An 18,197-nucleotide genomic window follows, 5' to 3' on the forward strand; every position below is an offset into this window, starting at 1 on the left:
TGGATATTAGATCTTTGTTAGACGGGTAGATTGCAAACATTTTCTCCCATTCTGTAGGCTGCCTGTCACTCTGACGCGAGTTTATTTTGCTGTGCAGAAGCTCTTTAGTTTAATTAGATCCCATTTGTCAATTTTGGCTTTTGTTGCAATTGCTTTTGGTGTTTTTGTCATATAGTCTTTGCCCACGCCTACGTCCTGAATGGTATTGCCTAGGTTTTCTTCTAGGGTTTGTATGGTTTTGGGTTTTACATTTAAGTCTTTAATCCATCTTGGGTTAATTTTTGTAAAAGGTGTAAGGAAGCCCTCCAGTTTCAGTTTTCTGCATATGGCTAGCCAGTTTTCCCAGTACCATTTATTAAATAGGGAATTCTTTCTCCATTCCTTGTTTTTGTCAGGTTTGTGGAAGATCAGATGGTTTTAGATGTGTGGTGTTATTTCTGAGGTCTCTGTTCTGTTTCATTGGTCTCTATATCTGTTTTGGTACCAGTATCATGCTGTTTTGGCTACTGTAGCCTTGCAGTGTAGTTTGAAGTCAGGTAGCATGATGCCTCCAGCTTTGTTCTTTTTGCTTAGGATTGTCTTGGCTATATTGGCTCTTTTTTCATTCCATATGAAATTTAAAGCAGTATTTTCTAATTCTGTGAAGAATGTCAGTGGTAGTTTGATGGGAATAGCATTGAATCTATAAATTACTTTAGGCAGCATGGCCATTTTCACCATATTGATTCTTCCTATCCATAAGGATGTAATGTTTTAGCCAATATCATATACTGAACAGGCAAAAGCTGGAAGCACTCCCTTTGAAAACCGTCTTAAGACAGGATGCCCTCTCTCATCACTACTATTCAACATAGTATTGGAAGTTCTGGGCAGGACAATCAGGCAAGAGAAAGAAATACAAGCTATTCAAATAGGAAGTCAAATTTTCTGTTTGCAGATGACATGATTTTGTATTTAGAAAACCCCATCATCTCAACCAAAAATCTCCTTAGGCTGATAAGAAACTTCAGCAAAGTCTCGGGATATGGAATCAATGTGCAAAAATCACAAGTATTCCTATATACCAATAATAGACAAGCAGAAAGCCAAATCATGAATGAACTCCCATTAACAATTGCTACAAAGAGAATAAAATACCTAGGAATGCAGCTTACAAGGGATGTGAAGGGCCTGTTCAAGGAGGACTGCAAATCACTGCTCAAGGAAATCAGAGAGGACACAAACAAATGGAAAAACATACTTGAGTATTTTCTGGAAAGCTTTCTGTTATTGATTTTTAGTTTAATTTTGTTGTGGCTAAAGAACGTGCTCTAAGATCTCAATTTTTAAAAAATCGAGAAAGATTTTATAATCTATTTTGGTAAGTATTCAATGTACACTTTAAAATGTGTGTGTTTGTTGAGAGTGTTTTTTGTTTTGTTTTGTTTTTTGCCTTACTGCTTTGTCATGTGTTGCGTCTCCTCCTTTTCTGGAACTCCCACTGGACTCAAGAGTGTTTGACATTTTCACCATGTCCTATGTGTATTTTGTGCATTAATCTTACCAGTTAATTTCCTGTATTTATTAATCATAAACATTTTTAAATTTGTTATCTATTAATTCCAATATTTGGCTCTCCTATGGGTCTGCTTCTAGTCTCTTTGTTTCTCTCTCTCTGTCTTGATCATTAGTTATTTTTCCTTCTATCCCTATATGCCCAGTAATTATATTTTATTAAATAATGGATATTGAGTTTGAAAAAGTGTAATAATTAAGGCTCTGCATGGCTTTATATTCTTCTAGAGAAGATCTAATTGTGTACCTGGTAGGCATTTAGGTTAGGGAAAAATCACCTTAATCCAAGCAGAGAGCAAAGAGTCCATTCATGAAGATCAGTCTTTGTAAGAGCTGAATCATCTCAAACCCTAATTCTTGAGTAGTCATCCTTGTGGGGTATCAACTGAATGCCCAGGGCATTCTTCTCTTTACTAGGCCATGTAGAGAAAAATTATGAAAGGTTATAAAATATTTTAAAATCCAGGTGCCCAGCCTTGGAAATATCAACCCCCAGCATTCTGATTTTGGTACCTTTAGATTCCTCATTTCAAAGCTGACCAACTCATATTTGTTGTTGGTTCCTTTACTTCTTGTTTGTTTGCTTTGTGTGTGTATGTGTGTGTGTGCATGTGTGTGTCTGTGTAGGGGAGGGAAACTGGGGGATGCTTCTGGCATCTTTCCTAATAATTGTGGAATCAGCATTTTCTCTAAAATATTTACCTTCATAGACTGTTCATTGTACAGCAGGAGGGTCTCTCAGAACTTCTTGAGATTTATAGTTCTAAAAATAGAGATCTCTCCAAATACCAGAATTTGTCAGTTTCATGTATATCTAGTTGTTTTTCTTATGTTTTGTTTATGTCTGCTTCTGGAATGTAAGCTCCATGAGGTAATAAAGTTTGTCTATGTTGTTTTATTTTTTCTCCACAGTCCAGCATAAACACTTAACACACGATTATCATTCATTAAATGTCCGAATTGGATTAATGGATGAAAGGATAGATGTGCAGATGAATGGACAGAGACTAACAGCACTCTTTATTCCCACTGCCTAGCAATGTACTTAATATCTTATAGGCACTTAAATGTATGTGCTGGACAACTCAGTTGTACACAGATGAAGGAAAAATTGATGGCTCATGTAAAGAGGACTGCAGAGTCTTTTCCCAGTAGGTTGATCCCATTTAGAATGGGGCCCTATGAATGAATCTCAGCACTTTTGTGGCTCACCAAAGACAAAGCATAGGTAGTTATTCAGTAAGTGTTTGTGATAATGGAAATCGGCTAAATTCAGTCAAACTTCTCATAGAGATGCCTTCAGTTAGAAGCTGTTTTCTTAGCATTTTGCTTTAGACGCAATCTATTGCTTCTAGTTTTCCCATGTGTGTATAAACACAAAAGTACATTGAAAGTCACCACTTGTTGAGTACGAGCCTGCAAGCAGAGACTAATGCTCTTACTTATCACTATATCCCAAGGACCAGGACAATAAATAGTTTTAAACAAAATTAATAAATGTGTGACAGGTAATGAATAAATGAAGATTCCCTGTTTAGTAATAGCAGATAAAAAAGTTATCTGAACAATAAACAAGGCTCTTTACTCAAAAGCATGTAAAAAATTCCAGAAACGAAATAGTATGTAAGCTTGCAAACCAAAAGTGTGGCTATGGCTCAAGTTACAAGAGAGCCTGGGCTATTCAGCCTTTAAAATTCTGTTTACTTTTGGAATATCACCTATATAGAATACAAGGGTTTCATTTATTTCTAGTAATCTACAGTAATCTATTTATGTCAATGGCTGCTGATGTTGGCAAGAGTCTGCTGTTATAAATACTTTACATCTAATATTATAAATACCCATTGCAGGTGACCATATGTGTATGTTTCTTTCTTCCAAACTTGAATTTATTGCTCATAAAACTTACATATCTATTTTTCTATCATTGATATGAACATGGTAGTCTACATTGAATGTATGTTTAAAATATTCTTGAAATTCTCTTACCTTTACAGAGACACTGCATATGACTTTCATTTTCTAAGTTTGTACCCCATTTCTCCTACTCTTTGCTTTACACTCCTAGATGAAAGGGACCCTCATTGCCCAGGCTTTCTCCTCTTTCATCAACTATGATTATCTTGATTTTCAAATCATATGATGGGATAAACAATGTCTGGTAGTTACTTAAATGATCTGGAAATTATGCATCCCACCCACTACCACTTTTGTCATCTCTACAAATGAAAGAATCAAAAAAACTTCCCTCTTTGGGTTCTGACCTTGGAAACACACCCACAGCTTTTATCATCTCCCCCAGCCTTTCCTGCTGGGAGCAGCCCAGCAGAGTCCCCCAGACAGCTGTTAGAGCTCAGAATCAATTTACTTTGGGGTGAGGACTTGAGGGACACAGATGGGTGAATTACAGGTGTTCAGCTTAGTGGCAGGCCCTGCTTGGCACAGTTTAATATGAGCTCCCACTTGTTTCAACTGCAGGACAGCAAAGCTGTCACTCTTTGCCCTGGAGAGGGCTGGCGGGTTTTGGCTGGGTGCCATATGCAATCCTAGTTACAAGGTCAACTGCATATTTTTGATGTTTGGAAGCTGTTAGAAGTTGAGCTAGTCGCTGACTATACCTTTAACTTGGATCAGGTTTCTCTCTTTAGATTTTTACTGAGACTCCAGAGTGACTATTTGTCCCATTCAGAGGCACTATCCAAGAACCTATTGTTGTAGTTTCTGCTCCACGTTTATGTCAACCATGCATGTTTGCTTCATTGCTTTTTCTATTTTCTACTTATTTTCCATTTCTAGTCTTTTATTCCATAACATACCTCATTTCTTCCCTATAATCAGTCCTGATCCTTTCAGGCATTCACTTAATGTATAATTGATGTAAGAACTCTGAAAATAAGGGGAACTCAGTTCTATGAAAACATTTTAGGGAGAGGGAGAATGGTTTAGGTTCCAATGGGTTGAATACTTTTCCAAATCAAAATCTACAAAGATTGGGCAAATCTACAAGAATTGCCCCAGTGTCTTAGCCATTCTAGACCTCAGTTGATCTCATCAGCATGTGGGGATTGAGTTCCAGGCAAATTATTCTGAAAACCAGAATTGCTTTGGAAATAGAAAAACCATTTCTAAGGCAATGAAGATATAGGCCCTGGAACAGGATTCATTTCCCTACATTCGCATGCATTTATGGTTTGAAATCAGGCCAGACATGCCCTATCCAGGCCATAGCATGACCTCTGCAAAATCATATCTATCATTGAAAAGGCCCTGCTTTCCGTAACTCCTTCTGATATGCTGCCAAAAATTCAAACAGCTATTCCGATTACACTTTAATTGGTACTTTATATTCAACACATAAGAAAACTCACCATAAACAAAAGCTGTTCTTTCCTGAACTCTGTGAAGTTAAAGTATCTGGATTGTGTGTTAACTATATAATATTTATGGAGTTCAGCTTGTGGGTGAAGTCAGCCAAAGCCCATTTCTCCTCCTTAAGACCCTATATACTAAAGAATGCTTTATATATGATGATCTTGAAATCGCTTTGAAATTCCCACCCCTCAGAAATTCTTACAATTTTAAAGAACAGAAGAAATAATAAATAGCTGATTGAGCTGACCATTTTTTTGGTTTTTCTTTTTATTCTTTGAGAAATCAATACTAATATAGTTGGCATTTATGTAATCAACCTTCTTCCAAGAATCTCGAAACACATATAAACTCTGCTGGTTGGTTACTTAAAAGTAATCACTTGCCCTGAAACCATAAACCAGGTCACATATGGAACTGGTTGTAAGAGTCAAATACTAAGCCCTAACATTTCTACCAGTTGTTTATGCCAATCTGTTACACTCGTCATTCACCTACATCCATGCAAGTAGGCGAGGACCATTAGGGAGTTTGAGATGAAGAGAGCAATTTATGATGTGTGGACACATTCAACCAAATTACTGAGCATCTCCTCTGTGCTAGATCCTGTACTATGCATAAGGGACAGTGATAAATAATAGGTGGGCTTTGCTGTCTAGAAATTCACCATCTCTAATGAGTAACAATTATGAAAATCAGCATGTAATGAGTACCTACTTTGTCCTTTAAGCCCTTTATATGCATTAATTCACTTAGTCCTCATAGTTACTTTATAAAGTAAGGTCTAATATTACACCTAATAAACACTGTCCACCTAAATATTAAAATGCTTATATTTAGCCTCGGTTGCTTCGGATTATTTTTAAATATTTCTTTTCAGACAGACTTCAGGTCCCCATTGTATCCCTTCTTGATCTCCTTTCCTAGTCTCCTTCCCAGAAGACAATTGCCTTTCTACAGTTGATGTATAAATATGTTCTGTATATCTACACACACACACACACACAGCATATTGTATTGTCTTGTGTGTTTTTGAAATTTGTGCAAATAGTATAATTTTTGAATGTTCTTCAGCACGTTGGTTTATTTACTTGATTTTGCATTTTTGAAATGTGTGTATGTTGAGTCAAAAAGAAATTGTGTATAAATTGTAACAGGTATATAGTATGCCATTATATTAATACACACAAGTTATCAATCCATTCCACTATTACTGGGCATTACTCTAGTGGATATTTCCAAATCACTCCCAAAAATTGTTGTACTGTTTACATTCCTACTGGCAATAGATGAATGTTCCAGGTACCCTATAAGTTCAGTGGCACTGGGAGTTGCTAGAAATTTAATTTATGTGAGTTTGATGGATATGAGAAATATTTTGTTAATAACTGATATTTTCATCCATGTTTTTACCTAATATTGACTAATATACACTTTTTATGCTGTCTTTTTTCTGGTTTTTGATATAAAGGCTACATTATTTTCAGAAAATTTGTTAAAGAACATTTCTTTATATTACGTACAATGGTTTTAGAAAATAAGAATTTTTGTTTTTTGAAAGTGTAGTTAGCCCTTTATAAAACTATTTTACAGGGTGAAAAGTTATAGATTAGTTAATTATTGGCATTTTGTAGTTTCTATTGTTTCATAATTCAATGTTACTTTTGTTATAAAATTTTAATATATTATCAATTTATTGTATTTCTTGATTATGTCAAGATTTTAAATCAATTTCTATTATTTCTTATTTGTGCAAGTTTTTATATTTCAACTTGTGCCTTCTCTTTCTTTGGCCAGTCTCTCAAGGGACTGTTTTATTAATAATTCTGAAGAATGAGCTTTTGTTTTTGATACTTTTCTCCATTGTTTGATGTTTACTATATATTTCTTCTTTTCTGTCATTAGCAGCTTCTGTACATTTTGGGGGAGGATCTTGAGAGGACACTAACACTTTGGACTGAAACTTTAAGGGTTGAAGTCTGGTAGTTAAGATGACAGTTTTGCATCATTCTGCTCTACAGAAAACCTAAAGCATGAACCTGTATTAAATGGTCAAAAATAGTGTGCCCAGGATTCTGGCAAAAGCAATGAATATATTTGTTGGAGGAAGACAACTTTAATCAAGTCTTGAATTTATTACTAAAAGTTAGTTTTTAGAAACAATGTCCAGCACATAATCAGAAATAACTGGATACGTGAAGAGTTGAAATACCATAAGAAAAAAAACAGCAAAAATAATACAGTATAGGAACAAACACAATAAAGTCCAAAAAATAGAATTACTAGGCAGACTATGTAACAACTGTGCTCACTATGTACAATGAGATGAAAGTCAAGCTTTAAAATGTTGGCAGGGAACCGGCAACCATAAAATGTGATATCATAGATTAAAAAATTAACAAAATATACATTCTAGAATTAAAGTAAAATAAAAAGATCAAATTAACAGCAAATTAAGAAGAGTTGATAGAGAACTATTGAACAAAAGATTGGTCAAAAATCTATGAAAAATCAGAAATTAAGAATAAATGAAAGATTGAAAATATACCAGAACACCTAACAGATATAGATCAGTACAATAGAAATTTCTGCAATAATAAAAACATTCTGTATCTTTGCTGTCCAATTCAGTAGCCACTATACACATGTAGCTGTTGGGTACTTGATATGTGGCTACTGAGACTGAAAAACTGACTGTTTAATTTTATTTAATTTTACTTAGTTAAGTTTAACTTTATATACCCCCATGTGGCTAGGGACTAATATATTGAACAGTACAAATATGGCGGAGACATATAGAAATTCTAACATATAAGAAATAAAAACACCAAAAGCAAAAGAAGAGAGAAAGTGAAGCAGATGTAATGTTTGAAGAGGTAAGGGTGTAAAAGATTTCATAGCTGATGAAAGACACTAATTCACACATTCAGAAAACCCAAAAATATCAAATGATTTTTAAAAATATTTCAGGCATATCATAGTGATTCTAAAGAAAACCCAGTACAAAGAGAAAAATTTTAAGAGGAGGCAGAGAAAAGAGGAGAGATTACTTTCAAACAAATAGCACTTACTGACAGTTGACTTCTCAATTACAATGGAAACAAGAAATAGATACATTCAACGTGCTAAAAAAAAAAAAAAGGAAAACAACAACAAAAAACTCCCATCCTGTAGTTTAATGCCCAGAGAAATAACTTTCAAGAATAAAAGTAAAATAAAGTCATTTTATTTTATCATCAAAATCAACAGAGGCAGTTTAACACTAGCAGATGCTACCAATGGGAATTATAAAATATTCCCCGATGAAAGGTAAGACATGTAAGAAGCAAAAAGAACTATGAAAATGATAAATACATGGGTAAACTGTAAGAGAAAAATACTATAAAACACAAATGATAATTTCTTGCAGACTCTCATGTTTTTTCTCTCTCTCCCTCTGTACTCCACATGTTATGTTGAAGTTGTTTACCTACACTACTGAAATTCATGCTTTTTTTGGACAGAGGTCTATGTTAAAGTGTCCAATAAGGCAGCACAACATTAATGCTGCTTGTAAGGAGAAATGGATGAATGAAATAGAGCAAAGGAAGTTATTTAGTTGTTCCCTGGCAATGTGGCAAGAATATTAAAGCACAATGAGTTTCAGAGAGAGGTTACAACTTTGAGGAGTTCAGTCCCAAAATGGTCACTTGTGGCACTTCAGCATTTTCAAATAATATTACAGACTTGATATTTCTGATTTATGATTCTGATAATAAAATTCCTGAGATCCCAATCTAGATCTGGGCTTTGGTCAAGCTACCAAAACTTTCCAATCCTCATTTTCTTAACCTTTGAACTCATTTTGCGTGGCTGCTGTGCAGGGAACCACACTTGGCTCCTCTTCACTAACTTCCCTGAAATGCTAGTGACTCCTCGGCAATGTGCTCTCAGACCTTTTCTCTGACTTTATTTATTTATTTATTGTTGTTGTTTCCTTTCTGCTTGGGTACTTCCTGAGGAATACATTCAAGTCTATGGTTTGTATCCTGTTTCTCTCTCTCCCTTTGTCTTTTTCATCAATGTTTTTTGAGAACTTTTCAAATTGTACTTTATGTTCACATCTTAAGTTCAAGTACTGTTAATTCTTTATTTACCACCTCAAATGCAGACTTTGTTTTTGCATGATTTGAAGTTTTGTCTGATCCTTTTACTTTTTCTTATGTCATTTTTAAGACTTGTCTTTGAAGATTACTTTGTAGGTGTATTTTATATCCAATTAAATATATTTAAAAATTTTTTCAGTTTACTCATCCATGAATGAGTGGACATTTATCAAGAGCTGGTGTTTGTCAATAAGGGTACATGGTCTTGATTTGTGAAAAGAAACTCATTTAGATATTAAGGTTGATTAGCTTATTGTTCATTTCCTTACTCTCTTCCATGGGAGGAGTGTATTTCCCTTCTCCAGAAGACAGGTTAATTGTACAATAACTAGAACAACTTCCAATATCATATTGGAAAATAATCAACTTTCCTATTATTGAGTGCTGCTGCAGAGGTGGCTTTTTCAACTCCAACTGCCATTCTGAAGAAAAGACATGCACAACAAACTACTACCTCTGCAATGTACTGTTACCATGAGTTTTCCTCTCCACATTCTTGCCAAAGTAGTGTAATTTTGCAGTGTACCATGGCAATACGTGCTAAGAGCTCTTCTTTTCTAATTATCTGGTTGTTTTCTGGAAGTTGAAGTCTCCAAAAGTTGTAATAAGGAAATAAAAATACTTTGCCTCACCAGCTGGGTGCTATGGCTCATGCCTGTAATTCCAGCACTTTGCGAGGCCAAGGTGGGTGGATCACAAGGTCAGGAGTTCGAGACCAGCCTGGCCAATATGGTGAAACCCTGTCTCTACTAAAATACAAAAATTAGCCAAGCATGGTGGTGGACGCCTGCAGTCCCAGCTACTCGGGAGGCTGAGGCAGGAGAATCACTTGAACCCAGGTGGCGGAGGTTGTAGTGAGCCAAGATTGGGCCACTGCACTCCAGCTTGGGAGACTAAGCGAGACTCTGTCTCAAAAAAAAAAAAAAAAGAAAGAAAAGACCTTATCTCAAAAAGGTAGCATTCATAGAAGAATTCTCCAGTTTTTTTCCTTGCTTCAGACTTTTCTGGGTATTTGTTTGTTTTTTTGTTTGTTTCAACAGTAACTATGGGTTCACTAAGGTTAGACTTTCTCACCCCAGGCCATTTGAATTCATCCTATATGGGTTTTGGTCATTGTATGCCCTTTACTGTTCTTCATTTGTGTTTTATATTTTGGATTAGAGAGCTGTATTAAGAACTTCTAGTTATATGACATTTAAATTGAAGAAATTTCTTATGTATCTAACTAATAAAAATTTCCCTCTCTCTTAGAATATTCTGTATTTTGTACTTTTTATTGGGTCAAGGATACTGTTTTCCTTGTTGTCATAAATTATTGAAATTTAACTGTATACAAATATGGATTTTTAAAAATAAAATTGGGGTGGAATATAGGATTTTAGAAGCTGTGGCTCTCTGATGTTTCCAAGGATTCAGCGTGGGTCACCAAGAGAGCATTTATTCTAATATTTTATTGTAAAAAAATTCAGACGTGCAGCAAAGTTGAAGTAATTTTGCAAGGAACAGACTCATACCTACCATCTGTATTTTACCTTTAACATTTTTTTCTACTTGTTTTATGGCATGTCTGTCCATCGATCCACCAATTAATTTATCACAGTTTTGGATGCATTTCAAAGTAAATTGAGAAAACTAGTATACTTCTTCTTAAATAGTTCTGTATAAATATTATTAGAGTTTATTATTAGTTTACTTTTTTCTTTATGTAAAAATTTACATGTAAGGTACATGTACATTTATTGAGTTTTGCAAACACATACACGTAACACAGACCCCTATCAAGTTACAGAATATTGCCATCAGCCTCTTATTCTTTCAAAAAGTTCAATTTCAGGATATTATAATCTGACAAAGTTAGAAAGGAGGCAATTTCCTCCAGAAATACCCACAAGGCTAACTCAGTTTCCCCACTACATTTATGTGCTGGTAGAAAAGGAACTCTTTCTTCCCTGTAGTTTCTTAGATTTTGTACTTTTGGCACAGAAGTTAGCCCTTGGGAGTGTGGAGAGTAAAGAGCCAAATGGAAACAGAAAAAGCCATGTCATCATTAAAAATAAACAGAGACACAAATATGTCAGAGGGCAGAGGCAGGCACTTCATTGTGCAAGTGATTTATGAGGAAGCTAATTTTAAACAAGCTTGGGCTGCGTGGTGCCTTGCAGCCAAACAAACAGGCAAAGCGCCCTTTCGACAGCAGCCGAGAGCTGCTGATCTCCTCAAGGAATAATCTCATTTTCTTGGTGGTGTAAAAGGCACTAAGTGGCTGTTTTCTGTCTAAGGAAACCCTGGCTGAGTCATTGAAGGCAGGCCCTGTTAAATGCCAGAGAGTAACAAGACAAAGGCCTGCCCTCTACAGGTTAAACCCACAAAACAAAACACTGACACATTAACAACAAATACAGCAGGAGGTTTCCCTCTGTTTATTCCATGTCCTACATTTTTTTTCCCTTAAAATGGCACTAGGATATGAGAGAGAGGGATTGGCCACCCAGGAAATTAGTACATAGCTCTCTGGCCTGGCTATTCATGTCTGTTTTGTAACACAGATCAGGCAGGCGCTGAGAGTTATCCCTGGGGGAGCCAGCCAAGGAACTGAGAATGTAGAAACAGGAGAGGCAAGCGGGCCAGGCTCATATGTGGAGGAGACATTGCAAAGTCGTACAAGGCAGCCAGCCTAGGATTAGTAGAATCTATCTTTAGATTGGAGGACTTAGGCTATTAGTTTTCTCTGCCTTCAGGTTTGAGGCTTTTCGAAATGCCAATGCTGAAAAATCTGTAGTTCAATAGTCTGCTGCATGGGAAATTCTTATAGCCAAGCAGTTAGGGCTGTGTGTGTGTATGTGTGTGTGTGTGTGTGTGTGTGTGTGTGTGTGTGTGTGTGGTGTAGGGATTGATTGTCAGCAGTAATTTCAGTGAATGAACATTTAATACGGACCCTCAATATATAAGGTTCAAAAGCCACGTGAAAGGTATAAAAAGATTGAGGTGCTAGATTAAAGAGAGAATTTCTTTAGGAAAATGTGTTGGAGTATTTTTCCTACCGCCATTCCAAGAAGGGGGGGTAGGGGATGTGGTCCCCTTGCCTCAAGTCTAGTGAGAGAGTCTGGAAAAACCCAGTTAGGGAGTTAGATTGCTTCCTTTGGATGTAGCGAATAGTGTGGATGTTTCACAGGGTTCAACAACTAGTGAGGCCTGAGCACTGACAAAGGAGAACTGAAATCATTGTGCATTTGGAGTCAGCTCTTGCAGGGTCTGGCTTTGCCAAGTATTTTCTTTTAGGTTCCTGAATAGTGGGAGGTCTGGAAGTTCTGGGAAGAGGCTGAGGAGGCAAGGGTATTGGCAGAGGATTTGACGGCAGCTCAGAGCAGAAGTTATTTACCAATTGTTACAAAAGGACTTCAAACATGCAAAGCCAGTTTGCCCTACTAGGGCATACCAGTTAACTAGCAGACCTGAACAGCAGATGGAGTAGGGGCTGCTGGGGTTACAGAGTACCTGCACTTCTGCCAAGCACTGGTAAAGGTGCATGTTTCCCGTGGAGATGTCAGCAATGTGAGCAGGAGGAAGAGAACTGGCCTTTATCACCTTAAAGGGACTTTACCCAAGAAGGTTGTCTGGAAGGGAGATAGGACAACAGCTGAGACATTATATGGTGGAGAAGAAACCCCCAAAACCAAGGTGCTTTTATGCTATAAACTCTCTCAGCAGTCTTTGGCAATAGATGACCCCTTCTTAGGTTACTGTTTTTAAGTACATAAATTAAATCCATAGAATTAATTGCCAAATGAATCCTCTTTAAGTAGAGTTATCAAAATATTTCAAAATTTTTATAACATTAAGTAACCAGATTTAGCATCAGTCCTAATAACTATCATTATTTTCATAATTTTAAAATATTGATAAGTGTAAACAACATTTTGAAGTACCTTCACAATTGCAATGTAATATGAAACTATCTGTATATGGGTGCTCATCAATTAGGATATTTTTAAGCCTCCACCTCTCTTCTCTCCTGGCTTCAACCAGGAGGTTCAAAGTCAACACCAGGCTGTGGTAGGGGATGGAAGGAGATAACAGAGTAGAAAAGACAAAGTCCCTCTTTCCCCATCAGTGGATTTTCAACCTATTTCAGGTTCAAGTGAAGGTACAGGCTTTAACTTTGAGTGAAGTTCAGAATTTCAAATATTACACTGGACTCGGGATATTCATCAACGAACAGACACTATTTTAGGCAACTAAAATGCCTGGAGTTTCTCTGCTTATTTCAGAGGGAATCAGGAAACTGTGTGGTCTTTTCTGCCCAGGAGTTCATCCAGGGTTAGGGAAAGGTCTGATCCATGGCACAGGTTTGAGTGAGCAATTACGGGGGAAATGAAGTTGCTTTGGTATTGCATCCTGTGAGTCCTACTGGTCCGATGTACTAATCCCATGAAGATGTAAGGTGTGTGTGTGCGTGTGTGTGTGAGTGTGTGTCTGTGTGTGTGTGTGTGCTATTAAAAAAATAAACACTTTCTCTGCCTGAAAAATAGTACATTATGGTGAGTAGGAGCATGGTCAATGAAACAAAACTGCCTGTGACAAAATTCTAGTGGGACCACTTACTGCAAAACCTTGAATAATTTCCTTCACCCCTCTTTGTCTTAGTTTACTCATCTGTAAAATGAGGCTATTGATAATGTTATATGTAGCTCATAAGGATAAAAACATGATTAAATGTGTTAATTTACACAAAATTCTTAGAACACTGCCTGGTGATGTTCAATTGTAAGCTATGTTGTTATCGTTGTTTGTTGTTAATTGAATTACTTTTCCCCCTGACATTTGCAATGGCCTCTCAGGAACCTCTGTCGAATCCTAGAAATCTGAAAAATAAGAGTTGGATACCACAATTTTAGAACATCTGTATTTCCCTCCTAGAGGATGGGTATTTTGGCTAATTCTACACTCCATGCTCTAGTGAAAGAAATGTCTCAACCATCTGGAACATCTGTGTCCCCAGCACTTCCCAAGAGACTACACCTGACCAATCCCCTCCCAGGCAGGCTCTGGGTCATAGTCCAGGCATTTTTGTTGTTTCATCATCTCAGATAAAAGCTGTCAGGAACCCACTATGCTATAAGATAAAACCTTCAGAAGCTGTTTATGTAGAAAGTAGTTGTTAAATATTGCAGGTAGCTAAGGGCCTTTTCAGTTGCTAAGGGAGGTGTTGTACTTAAATTTCAGCAACAACAAACCAAACAGCTGTGGATACACCTGACGTGTGGATGGATGTTTCTGGCAGTTGTGGTGGAATCGAAAGATTATTGGGCCAGGGTCAAGCAATCTTAGATTTAAAATACTGTTTATCACTCACCAACTGAGTGAAATTTAGTATGCTCTTTAATGTCTCTGAAACTTAGTTTCCCTTTAAGCATAACCCGGATAACCAATAATTTCTTTGTGCAAATGTCAGAATTACATGAGATAAGGCTTAGGTGTTCAGTTGGTGTTGACACATTCCCTCCACCCTTTACATGAGAGGAATGCTATTCAGATGTCAGCTGCAGATCTCTGTTCCACTGGAGAGGAAGCTAAACATGACTCAACCTCCCTTCTTCCCACCTAATGGATTCAATGGTCTGTGGAAGTCTTAACACTCTTCAGTATTCCTTGTGAATTCCAGGTGAGGGGGTGGAAATGGCGAGTCATATTCCTCCAGGTGGCTCAGCATTGCAGGGTCTTATGTCCAAGCATGCTATCTTTGTATCACATCACTTTACCCAGTAGAAATGATCAGCCCTCTCTTTAGTTTTCACAGACAAGAACAGGACCTCTATCTATTCTTGTGCTGCATTAATCAGTTACATATATTATGTTCAAAATGTAGAAGGCAAAGTGGAGTGGATGCTCACTTTCTGGCAACACAATAACTCATCATTCTTACATACCTTTTGGCCATCCTGTCACTATTAATAGTCCCTGGGCCCCCCAAATATAATCACATATACTCCCCATTTTGTTAGATCTTCTCCCCTTCTCATCCTCATCTCTTTTCTTTATACCACCTCGAGCAACTATCAGCAACAGCCAACATGATTCCCGTCTTGCTACTGTAGAGTAGCTTCCCACAGTCTTTGATATGCTGATACTTAACTGCTATTCCTGCTTGTGAGTGTATCTGTTAGTTAATGCTGAGTAATAAACCATGCCAAATTTCAGGGACTTTAAAATAAACACTTACTGTTGGTCACTAATCTATTTGTGAGTTGCATGTCTCTAGGTTGGGCTCAGCTGATCTCAGCTGGCTTTGCTCACTTTTGCAGTCAGGTAGGAGTTGGCTAATCTAGAATGGCCTCAATTGAATGGTTGGCTGAATACTGGCTATGGAAATGCACATGCTTGGGTCATGGGTTGCATCTCCTCCAGCAGAGTAGCCTGGATTGATTCACATAGCAGAGCAGGGTTTCAAGAGAGCCAGCACAATGCATGAAGAAGCCTTTGAGACCTAGCCTCGGAGTAGTAGATTGTCACTCTCACCACATTCTATTGCCAAAGCAAGTCACAAAACCAGTTTAGATTTAATGGTGTACAAATAGATTTTTCTCTCTAGGGGAGGAGCTGCAAAGTCATATTGCAAGGGGAGTGAGTACAGGGAGGGAAAATGTTTGTGCTATTTTTTGCAATCACACTACGGCTCATCCATGCCAAAATGCCTCTTGAAGGTATTTTCACAAGAAAAATTTCCTCCATGGGAGAAGTTATGGTGCTAACTCTCGATATAATAAAAACATCTTTTTTTAAAACACATTAGAGAAAAATGACTCAGCTTCCTTTGAGAAAGACAATTGCAAAGGTCACTTTGCTTGTTATCTTGTGTCCTGTTTCTGGAGAAGTGATAGCTGACACCTAAGACCTACTTGTTGCCAAAGCTAGAGAAGTTTGCTTTCCCTTGAGAGAAGGATAGACTGAGAAAAGTATATGAAGACTTTAAGGATAAGTGATTCTGTGGCATCTGGAGCACTACTGTATTGCTCCACAAGGTGCAAAATAATGGCTTACGGATTTGAAAGATGACATAATAACACTTTGTCAAGTTGTAAAGAATCACTGAAATACTGTGTCTTCTCCCTCCTCTTCTCTGCCTCATTTCTTGAAGCTTAACACAATGGTGGGTATTATCGTAGTCATTAGGGTGCCAGTTGGGACATCAGTGTCTATTGTTTTAAAATTTTGCTGCTAATGTCACATATTTTCTGTATGATAATTGAACCCAACTATCTTATCCAAGAAATTTTTTGAAGTGTAGTTAAAAATTAGTAAAGCCTGTTTCATTAGCCATGATATATAGTTTCAGTGAATTTGATGTAAACTATTAAAACATTTTTTGTTAAGGAAAAGATATCCCTTTGATCTAAGAAATAATTTAAAGAAGATGCAGGCAAATTGGCCCTCTTATAGATAAAAACTAGAAAACTTACTGGGAAACAATTTAGCTATAAACTATTTAGCTAAAAATTGGCCCAATAATTCAAATTCTGATTATAAATAGGAAATATATCTAAATATGTAAATAAGCTCTATGCACACAGCATACCCTGAAAAATAAATTCATTACTATGAAAAAGTATAGCTTGACACACAACTTAAATTATATTTTGTGATGATTTTAATGTATAATTTTCATTAGAATAAATTAACCAGAATTAAGAATATACCATGAATTTTAAGACGTCTATTCATCCTGCCTATAATGTACCTAACATTTTTCTGTGGTGAGAAATGGTTTCCAAGAAATAAATGAATAAATAAATCTAGACACACATTATTCCTCTGTCTTGTTTTATTTCTATTATTTATCTATTCGTTTATTTGCTCATTCATTAAATTCTCATTGAGGCCCTACTATGTGTCAAACACAGTGTTCTGTATTTTAAGAAGGAACTTTATTTAGTCATTCTAATAACGGAAGGTTAAGTATTGTTCCTCCATCTTAGAGATAAAGCAATAGAAGCTCAGAAAATGTAAATAACTTTCCTAAGCAAGTAACTAAGCTAGGCAGAATGCTAGTTTAGATCTTGCTGACTTCAAAACCTGAGGCTTAATGATAAATAAATAGACAATGAACTCAGTTTCACACTATGTACATGTGTGCTCTGACACACTAAACATATTACATGCAAAATTGTGAGACTGCCAAGGTCCCTATATAGCAATGTGATCTTTCCAGTATTCAGATGGTTCAAAAAAAAATAAGACATAATTTACTAATGAACAATAACAGGAACTTATTGAAAATGCAAATCTGGTGCCTAACTCAAGTAGATAGCAAAAATTATTTTTTTCTTTTTCTTTTCTCTTTTCTTTCTTTTTTGTTTTTATTTATTTATTTATTTTTGAGACAGTCTCCCTTTGTCACCCAGGCTGGAGTGCAGTGTCAGGATCACAGCTCACTATAGCCTGTCAACCTCCTGCAGGCTCAAGAGATCCTTCTGCCTCAGCCCTCCAAGTAGCAGGGACCACAGGCATGTGCCCTCATGCCTAGCTAATTTTTGTATTTTTTGTAGAGACAGGGTCTCACTATGTTGCCCAATCTAGTCTTGAACTCCTGAGCTCAAGTGATCCTCCTGCCTTGGCCTCATAAATTGCTGTGATTACAGGGATGAGCCACCACGCCCCATCAGCAAAGATTCTTTGTTAATGTATAGTTCGGTGTGATTATCTTGGCCTGATATTTTGGTTTTCCACTAAATAAACAACTTTCAGTGGTCTACTTTCCAGCTCAGTTTATGATTGCCAGTTCAAGGAATCAGTTACCAGTTCATGGCACTTAGACATTCAATAAATGTTTGTTGAATACCATAAAATCAAGAAAAAATTTGGTTAACTTGTGTTTTCTTAGGTTCCAACACCTTCTTTTTGTGGTTCAGTTTCTAATATCTACCCATTCAATACCATTAATATCATCACTTCTGATTTTATTGTCTACCCATCCAAATCCATTAATATTATCACTTCTGCTTTTTATAATTGTTTTAGCATTTCTTAAAGTTCTAAATCAGCTCAGAAAACTTCCCAGATTTTAGGTATTTATATATTAATTTATTATTTGATTATTCTTTATAATTTTCATTTTTATTTCTTATAGTTCTC

This window comes from Nomascus leucogenys, chromosome 13 (assembly GCF_006542625.1).
Source record: "Nomascus leucogenys isolate Asia chromosome 13, Asia_NLE_v1, whole genome shotgun sequence".
Classification (NCBI taxonomy): Eukaryota; Metazoa; Chordata; class Mammalia; order Primates; family Hylobatidae; genus Nomascus; species Nomascus leucogenys.